The following is a 25,986-nucleotide window of genomic DNA, read 5'->3' on the forward strand; positions in this document are numbered from 1 at the left end:
CTCTGTGAGTTCAAGGCCAGCCTGGTCTACATAGTGAGTTCCAGGACAGCTGGGGCTACAGGGAGACCCTGTCTCAAAAACAAAACAAAACAAAACAAAAAACCTAACTAAGTAACTAACTAACTAACTTAATTAATAAATAAAATAAACTAAGGCAGGTGAGATGGCTCAGTGGGTTAGCCAATTCTGATGATCTCAGTTCAATATTAGGATGGACATACATGTTGGAGAGAAATGACTCCTGGAATCCAGTTGTCTCTGGATTCCATAGAGCATAGCATGGCCTGCACACCATGGCATGCTCACATCTGCACAGTGCATACAGAGCACACAAAATACATAACTCTAGTTCTAGGGGATTCAATACCCTCTTCTGACCTCCACAGGCATTGCATGACATGAGTGCACTTACATCCATGCAGACAATATACTCATACACACATACACACACACACAAATAATAAATAAAAAAAACTTAATAAAAAACAAAAACCAAAACATGTGGCGCTGGAGAGAGGGCTCAGTGGCTAAGAGTACAGGCTGCTTCTGAGAGGACTTGGGTTAGGTTTCTAGCATCCACATATTGGCTGAAAACCATCTACAACTCCAGTTCTAAGGGATCTGTCACCCTCTTCTGGCCCCTGTGGGCACTGCACACTTGTGATGCACATATATACATAGAGGCAAAACATAAAGAATAAAAATAAACAACAAATAATTTAGGAAACCAAAATTAAAATAAAATTGAGATGGTTTTTAAATTAAATATTTTTATCATGTCTATGCATGTTTTGCCTGCATGTATGTAAGTGCAACTATGTCATGCAGTGCCCCTAGAGGCCAGAAGAAGGCATCAGATCTCCTAAAACTGGAGTTGCAGGTGGTTGTTAGATGCAATGTGGGTGCTGGGAATTGAACCTGGACCCTCTGCAAGTGCAGCCAGTACTCTTAACCTAACGCTGTCATCTCTCCAGCTCCAAGATGGTCAGTTTTATGTTGTGTGTATTTTATCAAAATAAGAGAATACACACACACACACCACCACCACCACCACCACTACCACCACCACCACCACCACCACTATCACAGCAGCACAGCCAAGGATATAATCCTAGTTCAGTTGAAAATCTTGAGAATCATTCTGACTAGGGTTTGAATCCTGCTTTCAGCACTTCCTGCTCTCTACAAGACACTTAACTTTCTGGATCCTCAGCTGCCTTTTTAATGGAATAGCGCTAATATGTATTGATCTATCATTAGGTTTAGTGTGAAGGATGGCAATGCTAAGGTAGGCAAAGAGCTTTGTCCTGTGCCTAATACATGACAGTGTTCAATAGATGTTAGATATAAGTTGCAACATAGGGGCTGAGGAAGCAGCTCAGAGGTAGGTGTTAGTATGATGCCCTCCCCCGGGGGTGTGTGAGGCAGGCTTGAGCCTAGGGTGATATTGCAACTGTCAGGGTCACGTGGTTTCCAGGAATCCAGGCTCTGTAATCTGAAACCCAGTATGCTAATGAGGCATCCTACCCTGTATTCTGTGATAGGACGTTAAATCTGTTATGCTAATAGGATGTTAAACCTGTTATGCTAATAAGGTATCTTACTTGCTGTACTGTGATAGGATGCTAAACCTGTTATGCTAATAAGGTATCCTACTTGTTGTGCTGTGATTGGACCACTACCCCTATATAAACTTGTACCTTCCTGCAATAAAGCAGACCTGTGTCACTGAACCTGGTCTCCTGTGTCTGAGTGTGGCTCCGCTGACACAGTCTCCTCACCAGCCCTGGGGTCTGGGACTGGGCAGAAGCAGCGACGATGACAGGAGGCAGCACAGGGCAAGCAGAAGAGCTGCCTCAGCACCAGGGGAACAAAAGAGTGGCCTCAACCCAGGGCAAGCAGAGGAGCTGCCTCGATGCCTGTGAGAACAAAGGAGCGGCACCCATGAGGACGGAGGAACAGCCACTGCTGGTGGTGACCGCACAGGGGCACAAAAAACAAATAACAAAACCACAAGCAATAGACTGTATAATTATTTCCCTTGGGAGAGCTTAAATTTATTGAGACACCAGTTAAGACACAGATTAAAAATGATAGCTCTATGGGCTGGCAAGATGGCTCAGTGGGAGAAGGCACTTGTTGCCTTGCCTGACGACAACCTCAGTTCAATCCCCAGACCCACATGATAGTAAGAGAGAACCCACTCCCACAAGTTGTCTTCTGACTTCTATACACAAACCATGGCATACTGGCCCACCCAACCCCACCCACTAAAATAGATAAATATAGTAAAATTTAAATTAAATAATAACAACAGCTCTAATAATGTAAAAGCCTTGTATTTTACTTCCTGGATAACAGTCTAGTGAAAATTAAGTTTAGTGCTGGGTGTGGTGGTACATGTCTGTCATTTTAGCACTTGGAAGACTGAGGCAGGAGGATCACAAGTTCAAGACTAGCCATAGTTACAACAGAAGACTTCATCTAAAAAAAAAAGGTCAGAAATTCATTATTAGTTCATGGTTGCTAATTATACACATGGGTGCGTGTCTTAAATATTGTGTGTATATGCAGGCACCCTGGGAGATGTGGCTTAATAGCTAACCTTCAAATCTGGTTATTAGCATTGTTGGTTAAAGACCAAAGAGTATGCTGGGCGTGGTGGTGCACAACTGTAATCTTAGCACTTGGGAGGCTGAGGGAGGAGGATCAGACAGTTCAGATCATCCTTGGCTACATAATGAATTCCAGACCAGCCTGAACTCCATGAGACCCTGTCTAAAAAAGGGGCTGGTGATCTGGCTAAGAGGGTAAAGGCACCTGCACCAATCTGAGTTTGATCCCTGGGACCCCAGGGTGGAAGAAGAGATCTGAGTTCTGCAAGTTGTTCTCTGATGTCTACTCTTGCACAGTGACATACACACAGGTATGCACACACAATAAATAAATAAAAATGTAATTAAAGTGGGGGTTATGGGAAGATGGCTCAGTGGGTAAAGTGCTTGCTGTAAAGACCTGAGTTGGGATCCCTGGTACCCATGTAAAAGTTAGGCTCTGTGGTACATGCATGTAATCCTATGGGGGGCGGGGGGAGCAGGTATAGGAGGATATCTGGGGCTTGCTGGCTAGCCAGTCTAACCAAATGAGAGAGCTCCAGGTTCAATGAGAGACACTCCCTGCCTCAAATAATAAGGTAGAAGGACCAGAGAGATAGCTCAGTAGTTAAAAGCATTGACCCATAAGGAGGCTCAAAACCACTGCAACTCTACCAGAGGATCTGATGCCCCCTTGGGCCTCTGTGAGCATTGCACACATGTGGTGCACCTATACATCCAGGTAAAACACTTCTACAGGTAAGATTTTTAAATAGGTAAAGAGCGATTAAGAAAGACATCCAGCCAGCAGCCTCTGGCCTCCAGATGTCTGGGTACACCCTTGTGCATGCACACCCTCACACAGGAACACAAACACAAAAAGAGGATGAATCTTGGTAAGTGGTGTTAGAATCTGAAGTATGTGAAATATGTTCTGTATACAAAGATTGCAAAGATAAAGAGAAGTTAATACAGTTATTTAACCAACAGCATCTGTGGGCCTTAGGAGGTCTTGTGTTTTCACACTGTTTTTGTGTGACTGCTCCAATTCTACCCTTAGCCAGGAACAGCCCGTTAGGGCCAGAAGTCTTGAGTTAGAAAGAGGTCAGTCAGGTGTGGTGGCACATGCCTTTAATCCCAGCACTTGGAAGGCAAAGGCAGGTGAATCTCTGTGAGTTCAAAGCCAACCTGGTCTACTTAGTGAGTCCCATGCCAGCTGGGGCTATAGGGAGATCCTGACTCAAAAAGATTAAAAAAAAAAAAAAGACATCACTCACTGGGTGTGGTAGTGAACACCTTTAATCCCAGTATTTGGGAGGCAGGGGCAGGTCGATCTCTGTGAGTTTGAGGTCAGCCTGGTCTACACAGTGAGTGCCAGGCCAGCCAGGACTACATAGTTAGACCCTGTCTCAAAAAAAAAAAAACAAAAACAAACAAAAAAAGAGATCACTCAATTTATTCCCAGAGACCCAAAACTTCTTAAAATTAAAAACATTTAAAAAACCATTTATTTATTTATTGTGTATGATATGTGTGTGTTTGTGTGTTTGTGTGTGTATATGTGTGTAAGTACTAGTGCAAATAAGTGGATGTCAGAGGACAACTTATGGGAGTTGGTTCTCTCCTTCCACTGTGTGGTTCCCATGGATTGAACTCATATCATCAAGCTTGGTGGCAAGCACCTTTACCCACTGAGCCATCTCACCGGTACTCAAAACTACATAACGTGATGTGTATGCGGTGGGAGTGTGGCTCAATGGAAGAGTACTTGCCTAGTATGTTCAAGGCCCTGGGTTTGATCCCCAGTACTGAAATTAAAAAAATGGTACTCGTAGCCAAGCCTTGTGCTGCAGCTGGTAATCCTAGCTGAGGCAGGGGGATATAAGCTCAAGGCCTGCCTGGGCTACAGAGTGAGTTCACAGCCACCCTGGTTAATATAGTGAGACCCTAAAAAGATAGCAAATAAATAAGTAAATAAAAAAATGAATAGTTGTAAAATAAAAAGTAAAAGAGGCATGGGAATGTAGGCCAGTGCTAGAGCCCTTCTCTAGATAGCAGAGGCTATAGATTTGATTCCCCAGTACAAACCAGAGAGGTACTTGTATTCTTGGCTATGTTTTAAGTGTCTCAACTTTCTATTCATTTGGAGTTTGGGTCTTTTGACCTTGTTTTATCCAGAAATACTGAGTAATGATGGACAGATAAAAAAAATCAGCTTTCCTGATTTATTGACTGTATTTATAGATAGAACTTCTTTTTAATAAGCTTCTGGTATGGGCCTTCTGTTACTATTTTCATCATCATTAATTTTATTATTTTGAGTTAAGGTCTCATTAAGTTGCCCAGACAGACCTCAAACTCAGTAGGTAGTTTAGACTGGCTTTGAGATTCCCCGTGCCTCATATTCTTGAGTGCTAGGATTACAGGAGTAAGACACTACACCTGGCGTCTTTCATTTCCTTTTAGTAACTGAATAATATTCTATTGTATGGATATACCATATTTAATTTGACCATTTAGCTGAACATGGACACTGAGGCTGTTTCTGTTCACACTGATGGACCTAATTGGCCCTGGAACCAATGGTATAATATCAGGTTTCATACTTGGAATTTCCTTGCATTTTATAGATTGCATTTTATTTATTATATATGTGTATGTGTGTGGGCACACATGTGCTAAGGTCAGAGGACAACTTGTGAGAGTTGGTTTTCACCTTCCATCATGTGGGTCCTGGGGACTGAACTCAGATTGTCAGGCTTGCCAACAAGTATATTTACCTACTGAGCCAACAAGCACCTTTACCTACTGAGCCATCTCACCAGCCCCTCTGCTGCATTTTTTTTTTGTATACTTGTTTGCATTTTAGGCCAGGGTACCACTATGTAGCCCTGGCTGGCCTGGAACTCACTATGTAGACCAGGCTGACCTCAAAATTGTGGGAAATCCTTTTACCTCACCTTCCTGCATACTGGGATTAGAGACATGAACTACCACACCCAGATCCCCTGTATTTTGCAATATTTTCTTTATGTGGTAAATACTAAATGAAAATGAGGGCAAGTGAGATGGCTCCGTGGGTAAGGCACTTGCCTTGTAAGCCTGATGACCAGAGTTTGATCCCTGGAGTCCACATAGAGGAGATAACTGACTCTGGAAAGTTGTCCTCTGAACTCCACAAACATTTCGTGCCTTGTGCATTTTCTCCCCCAATAAATAAATGAATAGATAGGTAGATGTTTAAAAATGTGTTTAGGGAAAAACAGTCCCATTATTGGATTAGACTATGTACCTAATTTGTTTTTTGTTGCCGTCATAAACACCATGACCGAAAGCAACTTGGGGAGGAAAGGGTTTATTGGGCTCACAGGTCACAGTACATCATTAAGGGAGGCCAAGACAGGATCTTAAGGCAGGAACCTGGAGGGAGGAACTGAAGCAGAGACCATGGAGGAATGCTGCTTACTGGCTTGCCTCCCCTGGCTTGCTCAGCTAGCTTTCTTTTACAGCCCAGGAACACTTTCCTAGGGATGGCACAGTCCCCAGTAGGCTGGGCCCTCCTATATCAATTAGCAATTAAGAAAATGCCTCAGACAGATATGGCCACAGGCAATTCTGATCTAGGAAATTTCTCAATTGAGGTACCCTATCCCCAGGTGACTCTAGTTTGTGTTAAGTTGACAAAAACTAACCAACACAGACCTACTAGATAACTCAAGACATAAAATGTCCACCAGCTATGGTAGCACATACCAGTAGTTCTAACACTCAAGAGGCAGGGAAGGAGGAAACCAGTTCAAGGCCAGACTGGGCTATTTAGTAAGTCCTTGTCTCAGAAAACAGAAATCTGGGCTGGTAAGATGACTCAGGGGATAAAGGTGCCTTAAAAACCTGGCAACCTGAGTTCAAAACTCTGGAGCCCACATAAAGGTGGAAGGGGAGAAACAATTCCACAAAGTTGTTCTCTGACCCCCACATGCAGACTGTGGCAGACATTCCTACAAACACATCATGTACACACACACACAATAAAAATAAATAAAATTGAAAAATACCAATAAAACCCCATATAAACCCATGAAAAAATAACTCTCAGAAACAAAAGACGGAAGACACCTGTACACAGCACTATTTCTCAAAGTATAATTCTTCTGTGAGACACTTGGGGCCATAGAAAGATTCAGATTGCTAGGGGTCACTCAGGCTTTCTAAATCAAACAATATGGGGGATAGGATTTGGCCCTGTGCACTTTGTTAGGTATTTCCAGTTATTTTTATGACCAAACTTGAGAGCTACTGGTGCCATTTATCTGAGAGTTAGAGAGTGCTCTAAATAAAACAAACAACTTGGGGCTAGAGAGAAGGGTCAGCAGTTAAGAGCACTTGCTGCTCTTTCAGAGGATTCAAGTTCAGTTCTCAGCTCATATCAGGTGTTACAACTCCCTGTAACTTCAGCTCCAGGGGATCTGACGCCCTCTTCTGGCCTCTGAGGGCAGTGCATGCATGTGCACAAACATACACACAGACACACACATGTAAATAAAAAAAATAAGGGGCTGGAGAGATGATGGTGCAGTGGTTAGGAGCATTGACTGCTCTTGCAGAGGATCCAGATTCAGTTCCCAGCACCCACATGGTGGCATAATTATCTGTAACTCCAGTTCCAATGTAATCTGACACCCTCTTCTGGCCTCCATAGGCACTGCATACACATGGTACACATGCATACTTGCTGGCAAAACACTCACACATGTAAAATTAAAATAAACACCTTGCAGAATTTGGAATATGATGCTAAAGTTCACTGATGTCACAATGACCTTGGGAAATTTTTTGATGTTAAGAGTACAAAGTTGCAGGCATGGTGGCACATGCCTTTAATCCCAGTACTCAGGAGGCAGAGGCAGGCAGATCTCTGTGAGTTCAAGGCCAGCTTGGTCTACATAGTGAGTTCCAGGACTGCTGGGGCTATAGGGGGACCCTGTCTCAAAAAAACCAAAAAAAAAAAAAAAAAAGAAAAAAAAAGAGTACAAAGTCTTCCAGATACCTAACACACAAAAAATGAATTCTGTAAGAATAGAACTTGGGTCTAGGAAATTCATGAAATTAATTTTCATTCAGTTTTTTTCTTTTTCTTTAGAGACGGCGTCTCTCTGTAGACCTAGCTGGCCTAGAACTCACTATGTAGACCAGACTGCCCTCGAACTCACAGAGATCCACCTGCCTCTGCCTCCTGAGTGCTGGAGCTAAAGGTGTGCGTCATCATGCCCAGAAATTTTATTTTTAGTTAAACAATTCCTTTTCTTTTTCTTTTTTGGTCTTCTTGAGACAGGGTCTCCCTGTAGCCCCAGCTGCCCTGGAACTCACTATGTAGACCAGGTTGGCCTTGAACTCACAGAGATCTGCCTGCCTCTGCCTCCTGAGTGCTGGGATTAAAGGCGTGTGCCACCACGTCTGGCTTTTAACAATTCTTTTTTTTTTAAATTTTATTTATTTTTTATTTTATACGGAGAGCCTGACACAAAACAAAGAGAACAAAAATGAAAGTAAAACAAAGTTATCATTGTGTGTGTTCCTTCACATGGCCAGAATGTGGAGTCAGGGCTGGTTCTCTCCCTCTACGTTTATGTGGGTTCTAGGGATTGAACTTAGGTTGTCAGGCTTGGCAGCAAGTAGCCTTACCTGCTGAGCCATCTTACTTGCCCCTCTTATTTTTTTCTTTTAATTAACTTTTAGGTTATTATATAAAGATACAAAAATACCCTTTTAGGGGGGTGGTGACAGGGTCTCCTGTAGCCCAGGCTGGTCTAAAACTCACTATGCAGCCAAGAATGACTCTGAAGTCCTTATCTTCCTGCCTCTACCTCCCAAGTGCCGGGATTATAGGCTGGCACAGCCATGTCTTATTTATGTAGTGCTGCGGGTCAAACTCAGAGCTTTGTGCATGCTAGACAAGCAAGCACTCTACCAACTTAGCTACAGACTCTGCCTGGGAACTTTTTTTCTAACAGAAGTTGAAAGATATGGGGTTTTGTTTTGCTTTGTTTTTAAAGACAAGGTCTCATGTATTCTAGACTGGCCTCAAACTTACTATGTAGCCAAGGCTAGGCTTGAATAGCTGATCTTCCTGTCTCCATGAAATGTTGAAAATAATTTATTAAAATCCCAAAGAACAAAGGCTGGTGCTACAACTTGGTGATAGAGCAAAGGCTTAGCACGTGTGCGGACCTAGGTTCAATCCCTAGCACCCCCTAAAACAATCTCAAAGACTATATCATCATAAAATGTCATGTGAAATAGGAGTGATACTTTAAAGTTCTTGTTGAAGATAGGTTTTCTTTTTAAAAATATATCTAGGTTGCCAGGTGCACACCTTTAATTCCAGCACTCGGAAGGCAGAGGCAGGTGGATCTCTGTGAGTTTTCAAGGCCAGCCTGGTCAACATTGTGAGTTCCAGGATAGCTGGAGCTACAGGGAGACCTTGTCTCAAAAAGACCAAAAGAAAACAAAATTCCTTGACCTTTTTGTGTATACCACAGCACACATATGGAGGTTACAGTACAACTTGCAGGAGTTGGTTCTTTCCTTCCACCTTGTGGGTCTGGGGGATTGAACTCAGGTCCTGAAGTGTCTTTACCGAGCCATCTTGATGGTCCAAAGGCAGGTTTCCTTAATCCTGAGGAAATTTCTGTCTGCCTCCATATACAATGTTAGCTGTGTTTTAAAAAATAAAAAACATAAAAATTTACTCTCTTGAACATTTTTTTTATCTTTTTGAAGCAGGGTCTCCCTGTAGCCCCAGCTGTCCTGGAACTCACTATGTAGACCAGGCTGGCCTTGAACTCACAGAGATCCACCTGCCTCTGCCTCCAGAGTGCTGGGACTACAGGCATGTGCCACCACACCTGGCTTCTCTTGAACATTTTTACATGTATAGTTGAATAGTGCTAAGTTCATTCACATAGTTGTGCAGTTCATTCCAGAACTTCTCCATCTTGCAAAACTGAAACCCTCTATGTGTTAAGCAAATCCCCGTTTTCTCCTCTGGTGACCACAATGCTGCTTTTTGTTTCTATGAATCTAAGTACTTTCTCTTCCTCCTTTCTCTCCTCTCTTCTCCCTCTCCCTTCCTCCCTCTCCTTCTCAATCCTTCACCCCTCTTATTTTCTCCTTCTTTCTCTCTTCCTCCTCTTCCTTTCCTCCTTCCTCCTCTTAGTTCCCCTCCAATTTCCACTTCACTTCCCCTTCTCATTTCTTCCCCTTCTATTTTTACCTGTTGCCCCTCCTCCTCTTCATTTTCTTCTTCTCCTTCTCCTCCTCTTAATTTTTTTATCTATTATTTTTATTTTATGTGTATGAGTGTATTGCCTGCATGTATCGCACGTGTGTAAGTGCACCACGTGTGTGCAATGCACACAGAGGCCAGAAGAGGGCATTGGATTCCCTGGAACTGGAATTATGGTTGGTTGTTAGCCACCCATCCATGAACCCAGGTCCTCTGCAAGAGCAAGCTAGTGGTCTTAACCACTGAACCATCTCTGCAGCCCACCTCTTCATTTTTAAAGACAGGCCGGGCATGGTGGCACACGCCTTTAATCCCAGCATGCAGGAGGCAGAGAAAGGCGGATCTCTGTGAGTTCAAGGCCAGCCTGGTCTACATAGTGAGTTCCAGGACAGCTGGGGTTACAGGGAGACCCTGTCTCAAAAAGACCAAAAAAAAAAAAAAAAAAAAGAGAGAGAGCCTGATGTATCCTACGCTGGCTTTGAACTCACTAGGAGGCCAAGGATGATCTTGAACTTGTGATCATTATGAGTTCTGTACCTCCCCAGTCCAGAGATCACTGGCGTGTATCACCACACCCAGGATAAATTTGTCTTTTTGTGACTGGTTTATTTCACTTTATCAGAATGTTCTCGAAGTTCATGCATGCGCTAGAATTTTCTACCTGTGTGCCATGTTTTCCTTCTTCCATTCTTCTATAGATGAGCATTTGCATTGCTTTTTACTAATTGGCTATCGTGAGCAACACTGCTGTGATGACTTTTTATTATTAGTGTGTGTGTCTGTGAGTGCGGGCACATGTGTGCTGTGCCACACGTATGGAGGTCAGAAGACAACTTTCAGGAGTCAGTTCTCTGCTACTTTGTTGAATCAGAGTCTCTTTTTCTGCTGTACTATGTGCTCCGGGCTAGCTGGACTTTGAGATTTTGGGTGATTCTCCTGTTTCTGCCTCCCAATCTCATCACAGGAATGCTGGGATAACAGAAGTGGACTGCTGCATTGGCCTTTATTATGTAGGCGAGGGTAGCAAGTACTTTTACATGCTGAGTCTTCAGGCTAATTTTTTTTTTTTCTGGTCTTTTTCAGCCAAGGTCTCTCTGTAGCCCCAGCTGGCCTGGAACTCACTATGTAGACCAAGGCTGGCCTTGAACTCACAGAGATCTGCCTACCTCTGCCTCCCAAGTGCTGGGATCAAAGGCGTGTGCCACCATGCCCGGCCTGCCTAGGCTAATCTCAAACTCACGATGTACTCAGGCTGGGTTCAAACAGAAGACCCTCCTGCCTTAGCCTCCTGAATACTGGAATTATAGCTTGAATTATTTTTAATTTTAGCTGTTCTAATAGGTAAATAAGTAGTGGTATCTCAGTGTGGTTTTGATATAGGTTTCTTTTAAATATTTTTTAAAATTTTATTTTTATTTTATGTGTATGAGTGTTTTGCCTGCATGTATGTAAGAGCACCCATGCCTGCAATGCCTAGTGAGGTCAGAAGAAGGTATTGGATCCCCTGGAACTGAAGTTAGGGATAGTTGTTATCTGCCATGTGGGTGCTGGGAACTGAACCTGTGTCTAGTGCTCTTAACCACCAAGCCATGTCTCCAGTCTCTTTAATCTGGGTTTCTTTATCAAGTTTCCTTAATGATGTGGAACATTGTGTGTGTGTGTATGTGTGTGTGTGTGTGTGTGTAGGCCAGAAGACAATTTGCAGAAGTCTGTTCTATCCTTCCATCATGCAGGTTCTGGGAATTGAATTCAGGCCATTAGGTGTGTTGGCAAGAACCTTTATGTCTGAGTCATCTTGATGGCCCATATATGTGCCTTTTATATCTGCCTTAGTATCTGGTGATACATACAAGACTTTAGAGCCATGGTGAATGCATTCACTTGAATGCTAGTTCATCTTGAAAAGGCAGGCATGTTCCCTTTGTATTTCATGTTAATTTAAGTCTGGTGTTAATCCTCCTGAAGTACAGGATTGTTTGGTGTCTTAGATGCTCCCAAGTTTAACAGAGCTCGAGCATTTAACTGAGAAATTAGTCACATGGGCTAATGACCTATTATGATTTTATCAAGTTTCCTTAACCCCCTTCCCTAACTCTCTTCCAGGAGGCTCTTGTTCTTGGTTTGAGTCAACATCAAAGAAAAAGAACTCCTAGTTTCAAGCTCCCAGAGACCCTGGGAACCCAAACTCTCTGATCCTTTCTTTACTACTTTGTGGAAACTGATCTGATGTTTTGCACAAAATCTCCTGACTACCCTTGTGATTCAGATTAAAAAATCAAAGTCCTCGAAATGCCCCTCAGGTCCTGTGTCATCTGGGCTCCATGCCCCATGCTCTCTCTGACTGTCTCTCCTGCCTCCCCTGCTACACCAGTAACTGGTGCAGACCCTTCTTACCCGAGCTTGTCTGTAAGAGACATGCAAGCTGAGAACTTTTCTGGGTAGGCCCCGCTTTGCACTGCTTTTCTTCAAAAGCCCATAAGTGCTTGCCAGGCAAGCATGAGGACCTGAGTTTAGATTTTCCATACTTACAGAAGAAGCTGCGTGTGGCGGCCTACAGCTGTAATCCCAGTGATCAGGGAATAGAGACAGGAGGACACTTGGGGCTTGCTGGCCAGCTTGTCTATCTGAATAGGCCAGCTCCAGGTTCCAATAAGAGACCTTGGCTTAAGAAAATAAAGTGAATCACTGGGCATGTGGCACATGCCTTTAATCCCAGCACTTGGGAGGTAGAGGCAGGTGGATCTCTGTGAGTTCAAGGCCAACCTTGTCTCCATAGCCAGTTCTAGGCTAGCTGGAGCTACAGGGAGACCCTGTCTCAAAAAGATCCCCACCAAATGTGGAAGCCATGTGTGGTGGCACATGCCTTTAATCCTAGCATTTGGGAGGTAGAGGCAGGTGGATCTCTGTGAGTTCAAGGCCAACCTTGTCTACATAGCGAGTTCTAGGCTAGCTGGAGCTACAGGGAGACCCTGTCTCAAAAAGATCCCCACCAAATGTGGAAGCCATGTGTGGTGGCACATGCCTTTAATCCTAGCATTTGGGAGGCAGAGGCAGGTGGATCTCTATGAGCTCAAGGCCAGCCTGGTCTACATACTATGTTCCAGGTCAGCCAAAGCTACATAATGAGACCATGTCTCAAAAAATATATAAATAAATAAATGTGGAGAGAGACAGAGGAAGACACCCAATGCTCACTTATGGTCTCTACATACAAGTGCACACATGTGTATGTGTACCTACATACACACACACACACACACACACACACAGAATCATTAATATACCTCCCACAAGCTTGTGTGACCTCATTAAAGCTCTCACACCCTTTAAGTCTTTCTAGTCAGCTTCTACAATCAAAGCAAACACTTAAACTATCAGGCATGGTCATTTACTCCTGTAATCCCAGTTCTCTCAGAGACTGAGGTAGAAGGATCATGAGTTCTAGGCCAGCCTGGGTTATAGTGTGAGACCACGGGCCAGCAAGATGATTTAGTGGGTAAAGGACTTTCGAGTAAACCTGGTGGTCTGAGTTTGATTCCTGGTACCCACATAAGGTGGAAGAAGAGAACTGACTCCATAAAGTTGTTCTCTGACTTTCACATGTGTTCCCCCTCCCCACACATATACACAATGATAAGAAATGAAACTCTAAAACCCCCCAAATCCAACCCCAACCCAAACAAATTATATATATATAAATTTATTTTGAGGCAGGGTCTCATCATGTAACCCTGGCTGTCCTGGAACTGACTATGTAGACCAGGCTGGCCTGGAACTTACAGAGATCCACCTGTCTCTGCCTCCTGAATGCTGAAATTAAAGGCATATGCCACCACACCCAGCCTTCGATGTTTTTCTTCAGATAAGGTCTCTTGTAGTACAGGCTACAATAAGTAGTCATCCTTGACTGCTTATTGTAGCCTGTACTGCAGGAACTTATGATCCTCCTGTTTCTATCTCCTATGTGCTAGAATTATGGGCTATGATAATTTGGTTTTAATGACAACTTGCCACAAATTAGAATCACCAGAGTAGGGAGTGTCACCTGAAAAACTGTCCTATTGCCTTAATTGATATGGGAAGATCCACCCCAAAGACAAGGTCTTCCTGTAGCTTCAGCTGGCCTGGAACTCGCTATGTAGACCAGGTTGGCCTTGAACCCACAGAGATCCACTGGCTTCTGCCTCCAGAGTGCTGGGATTAAAGGCATGTACCACTATGCTGGGCTATTGAATAAGTACTCTAAGTAGAGTATATTTGTCAAGTTGGTACAATGATGTGATTTTTCCAATTTCTACATGTATCTGGTAGAAAAGTTTGCAGAAAATCTTCCAAGTTTGAAGAGAATGTTTCATCCACGGAATATAACACTTAACTATCCAAAATGATCTTTTTCCCCCCTCTTTTCTGGCATATAAATGGAATGATCTGTGCCCAAAGATTCTTCACAATTCACAATAATTATTTTGTTTGTTTTTTGAGACAGGGCCTCACTCTGTCCAGGCTGGCCTGGAACTCAGAGCAATCTTCTTGTTCCAGCCTCCTGAATGTGTGATCACAGTTGTGCACCACCATGCCTAGTATGAGCAATAATTTATAACACAATTGTACCTCCAAAGAACAGTGTGAAAAATCCTCTTAGGAGGCTGACTCGGTGGGTAAAGGCACTTGTTACCAAACCTGAGTTCGATCCCCAGGATCCACATGCTGGAAGGAGAGAGCTGACTGACACAAGTTGTCCTCTGAGCTACACACACACACACACACACACACACACGCACGCACGCACGCACGCACGCACGCACATACACACTGAGTAAAATTTAATAAATAAAAATACTCTCAGCTGTTCACTATGAATTGTTTTTTGAAAAGGGGCTGAGGACATAGCTCAGCTAGTAGAGTGCTCACCTAGCATCCATGAAGCCCTGGGTTCGATTCCCACCACTGCATAAACAGAATGTGATGGTATTCTCCTGTAATACTAGCACTTAGGAGGTGGAGACAGGAGGATCAGAAGTTCAAGATCACCCTTGGCTACATAGTAAGTTGGAAGCTACCCTGAGACCCTGTGAAAACAAATAAGCAATACCGGGCATGATGGCATATGCCTTTAGTCCCAGTGTTCAGGAGGCAGAGGCAGGCAGATCTCTGTGAGACTGAGGACAGTTTTGTCTACATAGTGAGACCCTGTCTCCAAATAAATAGATAAATGGGTAAAACAAATAAAAAGAAGCTGAGGAGATAGCTTAGTTGATAAGTGCCTGCTCCACAAGCATGAGAACCTGAGTTCAAATCCCCACATCCATGTTTTTAAAAAGCCAGGGTAGTAGTGTGCACCTGTAATTCTAGCACTGGGGAGGCAGAGACAGATGGATCACTAGTGCTCAATGTCCAGCAGGGTTCAGAGAGACTTCGTCTTAAAAAATAAGGTGGAGAGCCATATAGGAAGAAACCCACTGTTGATATCTAAGCACCCTGCAACCCACATGAACACATAGATACACCAAATACAAAAATACACGTAGACAACCGAAACCAAACACCATGAAAAAGACTCTGACTGCCTTGATTAAAATGGTGAAAATGGCCGGGTGTGGTGGCACACGCCTTTAATCCCAGCACTCAAGAGGCAGAGGCAGGCGGATCCTCTGTGAATTCAAGGCCAGTCTGGTCTACAGAGTGAGTTCCAGGACAGGTGGGGCTACAGGGAGACCCTGTCTCAAAAAGACCAAAAAAAAAAAAAATGATAATGATCACCTTGGGGGCCAGTGGGATGACTCAGTGAGTAAAGGTGCTTGCTGCCAAGCCTGATGGACTTAAGTCCAGTCCCTAGGACCCACATAGTGGAAGGAGAAAGCCAACTCCTATAAATTGTCCTCTGATCTACATACACACACATACACCCAAATATTTGTAATTTAAAAAACTTGGGCGCAGCATGGTGGAGCACACCTTTAATCTTGGCAGGCAGAGGCAGGAAGGATCCAGGCCAGCCTGGGCTACATATTGTGTTCCAGGCCAGCTGGGGCTACAGAGAGACCCTGACTCAAAACAAAACAAAAAGTTTGGAATGTTCTCCTTGTTTGCAAGCCTCCTTTTTCCACAGATAAAGTCCTTTTTATTTAGTTTAAAAAATTTATTTATTTTATGTGTATGCGTGTATTGCCTGCATTAGGTAAGTGTGCCCGTGTCGTACAATGCCCGCAGAGGTCAGAAGAGGCTGTCAGATCCCCTGGGACTGGAGTTACAGACAGTTGTTAGCTGCCATGTGAGTGCTGGGATTCAAACCTGGGTCTTCTGCAAGAACAACCAGCGTTCTTAACCACTGAGCCATCTCTCCAGCCCTATTTATTTAGTTTTGAGACAGAATCTCACTATGTAGTCCTGGCTGGCCTGGAACTCACAGAGATCCACCTGCCTTTGCCTCCTGAGTGCTTGGATTAAAGGTGTGTGCCTCTATGCCAGGCTCTTATTTTAATTGTGGTAAAAATATACATAATATAAAATTTGCCATTTTAAGGCCTGGGATGTTGCTCAGTAGTAGAGCACTTTCCTTGCATGTACAAGGCCTTGGATTCAATACCCAACACCATGGGTTGGGTTGGGGGGTGGAAATACTTGGCATTTATACCATTTTCAAGTGACCACTTCAGTGACATTAATATACTCCCATTGTTGTACAACTTCTGCTGCTGTCATCTACAGGACATTCTTCATCTTGTAAAGCAGAAACCCTATGCCCATTAAACACCACCTCCCCTGCCCTTCCCTCAGCTCCCAGCAAACAGCTTTCTGCTTCTGTGTTTTGTATTTTGAGGCAGGATCTCATGTAGCTCAGATTAACCTCAAACTCATTATGTTGCTGAGGTTGATCTTGAACTCCTGATTCTCCTGCCTCTGCCTCCCAAGTGCTGGGATGACAGGCATGAGCCACCAAGCAAGGTCCCTCTTTTTATTCTACGAAAACACCAAGATACAGTTTACTATTCAGTATACTTGGTTCTTTCAGAATGTTGTGCAACCGCCAGGACTGTCTGGTTCAGTGTTTAGGTCATCTCCCCTGAAGGAGCTTGAATCCACTAAACAGATACGCCCTGCTGTCCCTCCCTCCAGCTCCCTGCTTCCTGTTCCTATGGGCTTACTGATTCCAGCATCTCCTATAAATGGAATCATGCAGTATGTAGCCTCTATGTCTGGCTTCTTTCTCCTGGGGTGATATGTTCAGATAATAGGATTATTTGGCCAGACTTAGAGCTCTGTGATGACAGCCTGCATTCCTGCCTGGGCCTCCCTCCCTCCAGCCTACCTTCTGTCATCTCAGTTGAGCCCAGCCTTTCTTTCTAGCTGCCCCCACTGTAACCTAGTATCCCAATCTCCAGCCAATTTACAGTTAAGGCCTGGTATTCTCTGCTCCTCAGTGATGGACCATATCCTTTTCCTCTGCCCCGAATCACCCATTCTAGCTCTGTGGGCATGCCTGGTCCAGATGTTATGCTCTGTCTTATGCATCTTGACAGGCTAATGGCATTAGGAAGCACCTCATTGCCTCCCCCTACAAAGCCTTCTCTTTTCCCCCATTCCTTTCTCTCTCATTAACATATCATGTAGGTCTAGGGATGTGGCTCAGTGGGTGGAGTGCTTGCCTAGTATGCACAAAGCCCTGGGTTCCACCCCAGCACTGCATAAACCTGGTATGGTACTGCATGCCTGTAATCTCAGCACTCAAGAGTTGGAGGCAGGTGGATCAAGAGTTAAGGTCACCCTTGGCTACATAGTGAGTTCAAGGTCAGCCTGGGCTAAATTAGACCATCTTAGAAGAACTCTTTGTGTGTATGGCTGTTTGCCTGTGTATATATAGGTGCACCACATGTGTGTGTAGAGCCTGCAGAGATCAGAAGAGGGTGTCAGCTCCCTTGGAATGGGAGTTACAGGCAGTTGTGAGCTGTCATGTGGGTGCTGGCAACTGAACCCAAGTCCTCTGCAAGAGCAGCCAGTACTCTTAACTACTGAGCCATCTCTCCACCCCCACAAAATAGCTCTTTAAAAAATTACATTAATGCCAAGTGTGGTGGTGCAGGCCTTTAATTCCAGTACTTGGGAGGCAGAGGCAGACCAATTTCTGTGAAATGGAGACTAGCGTGGTCTACAGAGCAAGTTCCAGGCAAGCTGGGGCTATACGGAGACCCTGTCTCAAAAATCTTTTTAATTAAAATAAAAATTACATCAATGGATAAATATTTAGGAAACTATATAATGCTATAATGAGATACTTTCACTGATTTCATTCTAGTCCAGCCTAACCCTCTCTGGAAAAATAGAATCCGATCATGCTCAGAGCAATTGATATATTTGGAAACAGAAAGTGGATTCTTTCTTGGGAAACATGTAAATATGGAGTTTACCCATCTTTGAAATGTTTTCTGTAATCTTTTTCAGACCCTGAGGATTCCAGATGGAAAGTTTTTAAAATTTTTATTTATTTTTATTTTATATGTATGAATGTTTTGCCTGCATGTATGTAAGTGCACCTCATATGTAGAAACTCACAAAGGTCAGAAGAGGACACCAGATTCCATGGATCTGGAATTATAGACGCTTTCTTTCCTGATGATCACTGTTCCCTTTTTCTAATCTGGGCACTGTGGCTGCCTTCTCTCAGATAACTAAAATGGTCATAATACAAATGATAACAGCTGAGATCATTTACGGAGCTCTTACCAGTATCGGGCATGCTTCTAAGAGCTTTATTTGAAATCAATCACTTTGCCTTCCCAGTCATCCTATGAGGTACTTATCCCAGCTATCCTTACTTTCCAATGAAGAAGCTGAATGCCAGAGAGATTATGAAATGGATGAAGCTCACACAGCTAAGGGGAGGTAGAGCTAGGATATACACCCAGGTGGCTTGCTTCCAGAACCTGTGCTCTTGCTCACTATGCGAATAACACCACCAGATGGAGACACCAAGGCCATCTCCACTTATTTTTTAAAAATATTTTATTTATTATTTTTATTTTATGTGTATGAATGCATTGCCTGCATATGTGTAAGTGCACCTATATGTGTAATACCTGGGGAGGTCAGAAGAGGGCATCAGATCCTGTGGAACTGGAGTCATGCACAATGTTAGTCGTCGTGGGAGTGCTAAGAACTGAACTCAAGTCCTATGTAAGAACAGCCAATGCTCTTAACCACTGAGCCATCTTTCATCAAATGGAAAGTTTTAACAGGTCTGGTGGATATAACTCAAGTGTTCAATAATAGAGTACTTATCTACAATGTACAGGCCTTGGGTTCTAACCCCAGAGATACTAAAAAAAAAAGTAAGAATATACACTAAAGGTAAATGATATAGCTCATTGTAAAGGCACCTACCACCAAGCCTGATGACCTGAGTTTGATCCCAGGGTCCCACATGGTGGAAGGAGAGAACAGACTCCTGAAAATTGTCTTCTGACCTCCACATGGAATCATAGAATGCATACATCCAAATAATAAATAAGTAATAATTGTAAAAAAATGTTCTTTTAAAAGAATGACACACTAAGCCAGGTGTGGTACTATAGAGCTGGAATTCCAGCACGTGGGAGGCCCAAGCAGCGGGATCAGGAGTTTGAGGTTGTCCTTCTCAGCTAACATAGTGAGTTCTAGGCCAGCCATGTTCAAGACTGTGTCTCCCTGCCTGCTCAGAAAAAGAGAAGGAGCTGGGTGTGGTGGCACACGCCTTTAATCCCAGTACTTGGGAGGCAGAAGCAGGTGAATCTCTGTGAGTTGGAAGCCAGCCAGTGCTACATAGTGAGACCCTGTCTCTAAATGAATGAATAAATGAATGAATGATACACTGAGTCACAACATTTGTCATTTAAACTTTTTGCAAGTTCATGGGCATATTGAGAAATGCAATATGACCTCATCTTACAGGCTTTTCAGTCCCATAACTGTGTTTAGATGTATAAACAACCTAGAACCAGACCATGACCCTGGAAGTGAGGTAGAGGTTAGGAAGCCAGGTGAGCAGGCATAGGTGTTCTACTTTCTCCTTGATAAATGTCTCCCCCAAGGAACTCATCAAGCTGTTGTTTCCTAAAATCCATCTGGAGGCAAGCCAGTGGAACAGAAAAAAAATTTTTTTTTGGAGATGTCTCCCAGGCTATCCTCTCTATCTCCCTAGTGCTGGGACTGCAGGTGTGCCTGGTTTTATACAGTGCTGGGCATTGCGCATACTAGGCAAGTACTCTGTAAACTGAGATATATGCCTAGCCCATGATATTTTCTTTCTTTTTTTTTGAGACAAGGCTTCCCTGTTGTGCCAGCTGGCCTGGAACTGGCTGGCCTTGATCTCATAGAGATCTCCCAAGTGCTGGGATGTGCCACCATACCAGACCCCTGTGGTGTATTTTTAAAATGTCTTTTAAAAGGGGACTGGAGACATGGCTCAATGGTTAAGAGCACTGACTGCTTTTACAGAGGACCCAGGTTCAGTTTCCAACACTCACATGGCAGCTAATGACCATCCTCAACTCCAGGGGATCTGATAACCTTTTCTGGCCCCTGCAGGTACTGCACACATGTAGTGCACTTACATTCATGCAGGTGAAACACTCAGACACATGAAACAATATCTTTTTTTTGTTTGTTTTTTGTTTTGTTTTGTTTTGAGACAGGGTTTCCCTATAGTTCCAGCTGGCCTGGAACTCACTATGTAGACCAGGCTGGATTTGAACTCATACACTTATTCGTGTGTGAGCTTGTGTGAATATATGTGTACCATGTATATACAGGTGCCTGAGAAGGACAAAACAGGGCATTGGGTCCCCAGGAACTGGAGTTATAGGTGGTTGTGAACTGCCATCTGGGTGCTAGGAATTGAACCCAGGTCCTCTGCAAGAGTAGTAAGGGTTCTTAAACCACTGAGCCATCTCTCTAATCGGCAGTAAGCTGCTTTATGTACTGAGTCATCTTTCCAGCCCTTTTATTTATTGCTTACTTTTTAAAAACTATTTTTGGAGTGTATGGGTATGGTATATGTACATGCATTTTTTTGTTGTTGTGTTGTTTTGAGACAGGTCTCTTGAATCCCAGGCTGGCCTTGAACTCTACATAGCTGAGGATGACCTTGAACTTCTGTCTTGTGAGTGCTCAGTTTATTCAGTTCCGAGGATGGGACTCAGGAGTTTCTGCATGCTAGGCAAGCGCTACATCTCAGCCCCCAGCTTTTTGATTTGTTAATTTTTACAGTGTTGAGGATTGAGCCCAGCAACTTGGGCATAGAAGACAGGCACCTACATCTCCATCCCTCATTTTATTTACTTAAAAATTTTAAATATTCATTCCTCTTTTTTTGAGACAGGTTCTCATTATACAGTTCAGGCTGGCCTTAGGCTCCTCTTGTTTTAGCCTCCCAAATGCTGGGATTACAGGCTGTTATACTGTGTTTTAAACAATGTTTCCTTTTACGAAGATCACTTTAGAGTCAGCAAGATGATTAAGTGGGTGAAGGTGCTTGCTGCCAAACCTGACAACCTGAGTTCACTCCCCAGAAAGTGTGTAAATGGAGAAGGAAAGAAATGACTCCGGACTGTTGTCCTCGAACCTCCACATGCATTCCATGGCACACCCACCCACACAAGTGTACAAAATAAATAAGAATGCCATAGAGTGGCACCTTATCTTTTGTTTTTTTTTGTTTGTTTGTTTTTTTAAAGATCATTTTATAGGGCTGGGGATGTAGCTCAGTGGTAAGCACTTGCCTAACATGAACAGACCCTGGTTCCATCCTTCTACTGACCAAAAAATAAAATTACTTTGCATTGCATGGATTTGTATGATGACTTATTGATTTTTTTTCTTTTAGACAGGGTCTTTCTAAGTAACTGTGGCTAGCCTGGCACTCACTTTGTAGGCAAGGCTAACCTACACTCACAGGAATTCTCTTGTTTTAGCCTTCCGAGAGCTGGGATTACAGGTGTGCACCTCCATGCCCAGCTTGACTTAATAAACTGTGTACCGCTACTGTTTGTACAAGCCTTTTCTGTTTTGTTTTTCCATTATAGAAAATACTTTGACCAGCATTTGAAAAATTAAAAACTCATCTGTGGGACTGGAGTTAAGAGCACTGGCTGCTCTTGCAGAAAATCTGGGTTTGTAACTCCAGGTCCAGGGGATCCAATGCCCTCTTCTGACCTCTGTGGGCATTGCACAAACATGGTGCACTTACATGTTTACAGGTAAAACACTCATACACATAAAAATAGATAAATAAAAATTAGAACACCAACTCATCTATCACTTCTTTATTTTTTTTTAGAATGACTTCTTAGAAGTGAGTTTTACTGGGTATAAGGTCATAGACATTTCTAAGGCTTAAAAAAATTACATTTATTTATTTAGTAATTATTATTGATTTGTATATGAATGTATATGGGTATGCATGGGCCACAGCATGCATGTGGATGCATGCTTTCTGGAGTCAGTTCTCTCCTTCCATGTGGGTCCTAGGGTTGAATTCAGATCATCAGGTTTGCCTGCAAGTGCCTTTTACCTGCTGACCCATCTTGCCAGCTCTTCTAAGCCTTTTTGTTTTTGTTTGTGTTTTGAGACAAGGTTTTGCTATGTAGCCCTGGCTGACCTGGAACTTATTATGTAGACCAGGCTGGCTTCCGACTCACAGAGATCTGCATGAGGTTTTTTTTTTACGTCTTCATTTTACTTTTAATTCATTTTACTTTTAATTGTGTGTGTGTGTGTGTGTGTGTGCGTGCGTGCGTGCGTGCGTGCGTGCGTGTGTGTGTGTGTGTGTGTATGTGTACAGGTGCATGCAGTTGCCTGAGGAGGTCAGAGGTGATGAGTCCTCTTGGAGCTAGAGTTAAGGGTGGTTGAGAGCCACCTGATGTGGGTCCTGGGAACCAAACTCAGGTCCTCTGAACAGCATGTGCTCTCCATTGCTGAGCCATCTCTCCACCATTTGTGCCCAGCTCACTCTGTCAGTGGAAAACATACAGTGGCACGTACAGATGACCTTACAGATGAGGTTTTTCTGACTCATTGTCAAATTTCACCTGTCACATGGCCAGTCTGTATCATCAACACTCAAATCTCATAGATTTTTTTTTACTTCCTGCAAATTTCTTCTCTCCCCCTCTCCTCTCTCCCATTTATTTATTTATTTATTTATTTATTTATTTATTTATTTATTAGACAGGGTCTCCCTGTAGCCCTGACTAGCTCAGAACTAGAACTTACTATGTAGACCAAGCTGCCCCCAACTCACAGAGCGATTCACCTGTCTTTGCCTCTGCCTCCCAAGTGTGCTAGAATTAAAGGTGTGTGCTACCACACCCAGCCTGTTCTTTTTTTAATACTATATTTATTATTTCTATTTTTAAATATATAAGTATATTCACTGAATATATGTAAATGCACACATGTCCTGAAATGCCTGGGGAAGTCAGAAGAGGGTTTCATATTCCCTGGAACTGGAGTTACAGACAGTTGTTAGCTGCCATGTGAGTGTTGGGAACTGAACCCAGGTCCTCTGCAAGAGCAGCCAGTGCTCTTAACCGCTGAGCCATCTCTCCAGCTCCCCACTGTCACCTCTTCTTCTTCTTCTTTTTTTTTTTTTCAAATCCTTTGTATGTGTATATGTGTGTCTATAATGTGTGTATGTGTGTGTACATTTGTGTGTGTGAATGTGATTGTGTGTGTGCCATGGAGTATGCATGGATGTCACATGACAACTTCAGGCATTGGTCCTCTCCTTCCACCTGGCTTTAAACAATTTTTTTTTTTATACTGAGCATTCCAGATTAGCTAGTTCAAGAGTTTCTGGGAATTCTGTCTCAGCCTCCCAGCTCCCTGTAGGAGCACTGGAATTACAGATGTGCATGCTATTGTATCTGAGTTTCCTCCCCCAACCCCCCTCCCCCCTTTTTTTTCTAGAGTCTCATTATGTAGTCCAGGGTATGCTTAAAAATCTTAAACTTCAAGCCTTTAATCCCAGCACTTGGGAGACAAAGGCAGGCGGATCTTTGTGAGTTCGAGGCCAGCCTGGTCTATACGGGGAGTCAGCTGGGGCTACAGGGAGACCCTGTCTCAAAAAGACCAAAAAAAAAATCTTAAACTTATGGGCTGGAGAGATGGCTCAGCGGTTAAGAACACTGACTGTTCTTGCAGAAGACCGGAGTTTGAATCCCAGTACCCACATGGCATCTAACAACTGTCCCTAACTCAGGGGATCCAACAGCCTCTTCTGTCCTCCGTGGGTGTTGTACAACAAGAGTGTGCTTACTTACATGTAGGCAATACATGCATACACATAAAATAAAAATAATAAATAAAAAAATAAAATCTTAAAATTACAAGCCTCCTGCCTCAGTCTCTCTTGTACTGGGATTACAGGTTAGTGCCATTAGTGCCATCATGGAGGTGTCTCTTTTCAATTTTTTTTTTTTGGTCTTTTTGAGACAGGGTCTCTCTGTAGCCCCAGCTGTCCTGGAACTCACTATGTAGACCAGGCTGGCCTTGAACTCACAGAGATCCGCCTGCCTCTGCCTCCCGAGTGCTGGGATTAAAGGCGTGCGCCACCACACCCGGCCTCAATTCTTTTTTAAAAAATTATTTATTTTTACCTTATGTGTATGAGTGTTTTGCCTGCATGTATGTAAGTGCAGCTATTTTGTGTAATGCCCATGGAGGTCAGAAGAGGACGTTAGAGCCCCTGGAACTGGAGTTACAGACAGTTGTTAGCTGCCATATGGGTGCTGGGAACCCAACTTGGGTCCACTGCAAGAGCAGCCAGTGTTAACTGCCGAGAAAACTCTCTAATCCCCTCATTATTATTTTTTTAAATTAACTTGTTTAATTTTTATTTATGTGTGTGTGTCTCTGTGTTTGCATGTGCACATATGTGCAGGTCTCAAAGGATGCCAGGAAAGGATATTGGATCCACTGGAGGTAGAATTACAAGCTGTTGTGAGCTGCCTAACACGGGTGCTGGGAACCAAATGTAAGGTCCTCTGCAACAGCAGCAAGTGCTCTTAACCACTGAGTCATCGCTCCAGCTGCCACCTTATTACATTTTATAATGTTCTTTCTTACATTTGTTTTATTTAGTGTGTGTGTGTGTGTGTGTGTGTGTGTGTGTGTGTGTGTGAATCTGTTCTCTCCCTATCTACCACGTAGGTCCCAGGCATTAAACTCGGGTCATCAGTCCTGCCAGCAAGTGCTTTTACCTGCTGAGCCATTTCACTGGCCCTCCACCTTATTTATTTTGAGACAGGGTCTCACTGTGTAGCCCTGGCTGGGCCTGGAACTATCTATGTAGACCAGGCTGGCCTTGAACTCACAGAGGTCCATCTACCTTGAACTTTCAAGTGCTGGGATTAAAGGTGTGTGCCACCATGCCCAGCTTCCAGGTTGTTTTTTTAAGACAGGTCCTATGACCTCCCCCCATATGCCCTTCCACATCCCAATTATAAGCTAAAAAAAGAAATTAAAGTCCAAAGCAACATGGGCCTTTTTCAACTTGGTCACATGTACTATATATAGCACCTGACTCATATTGCTTCTCCAAGAGATGGGTGGTTGGGTGGATAATGTCAGAAGAGAGCCATACCACACCCTGGAACTTCTACCTGCTTCTGTGTCTCTCCATGTTTTCATTCTTTTCTGGGGTGGCGGGGGGAGGAGTACTGGGGATTGGACCTAGGGCCCTGTGCATACTAGGCAGAGTACTATACATGCCCTCAACCCCTCGTTGAGGATGTTATGCAGGTGCTCTACCTCTGAGCCACATTCCCAGCTCCTCACTGGGGGATTCTAGACAGGAGCTCTACCACTGAGCCACTTCCCCAGCCCCTCACTGGGGGATTCTACGCAGGAGCACTACCACTGAGTCAAGTCCCCAGGCCCTCACTGGAGGATTCTGGGCAGGTGCTCTACCATTTAGCCACACCCTCAGCCCTCTCTATTTCTTCGCTATGCAGTGGTGGGTGACTGTTTCCTGACCTCAGAGGGACAGCCCCTTCATTCTCCTCATCTTGGCTTTCATAAGAGTCATTTTGTTTTCCATCCTCCAGGACAGGCAAAGTCAACATCTATAATTAA

This window comes from Nannospalax galili, unplaced genomic scaffold (genome assembly GCF_000622305.1).
Source record: "Nannospalax galili isolate Female #2095 unplaced genomic scaffold, S.galili_v1.0 scaffold809, whole genome shotgun sequence".
Lineage (NCBI taxonomy): Eukaryota > Metazoa > Chordata > Mammalia > Rodentia > Spalacidae > Nannospalax > Nannospalax galili.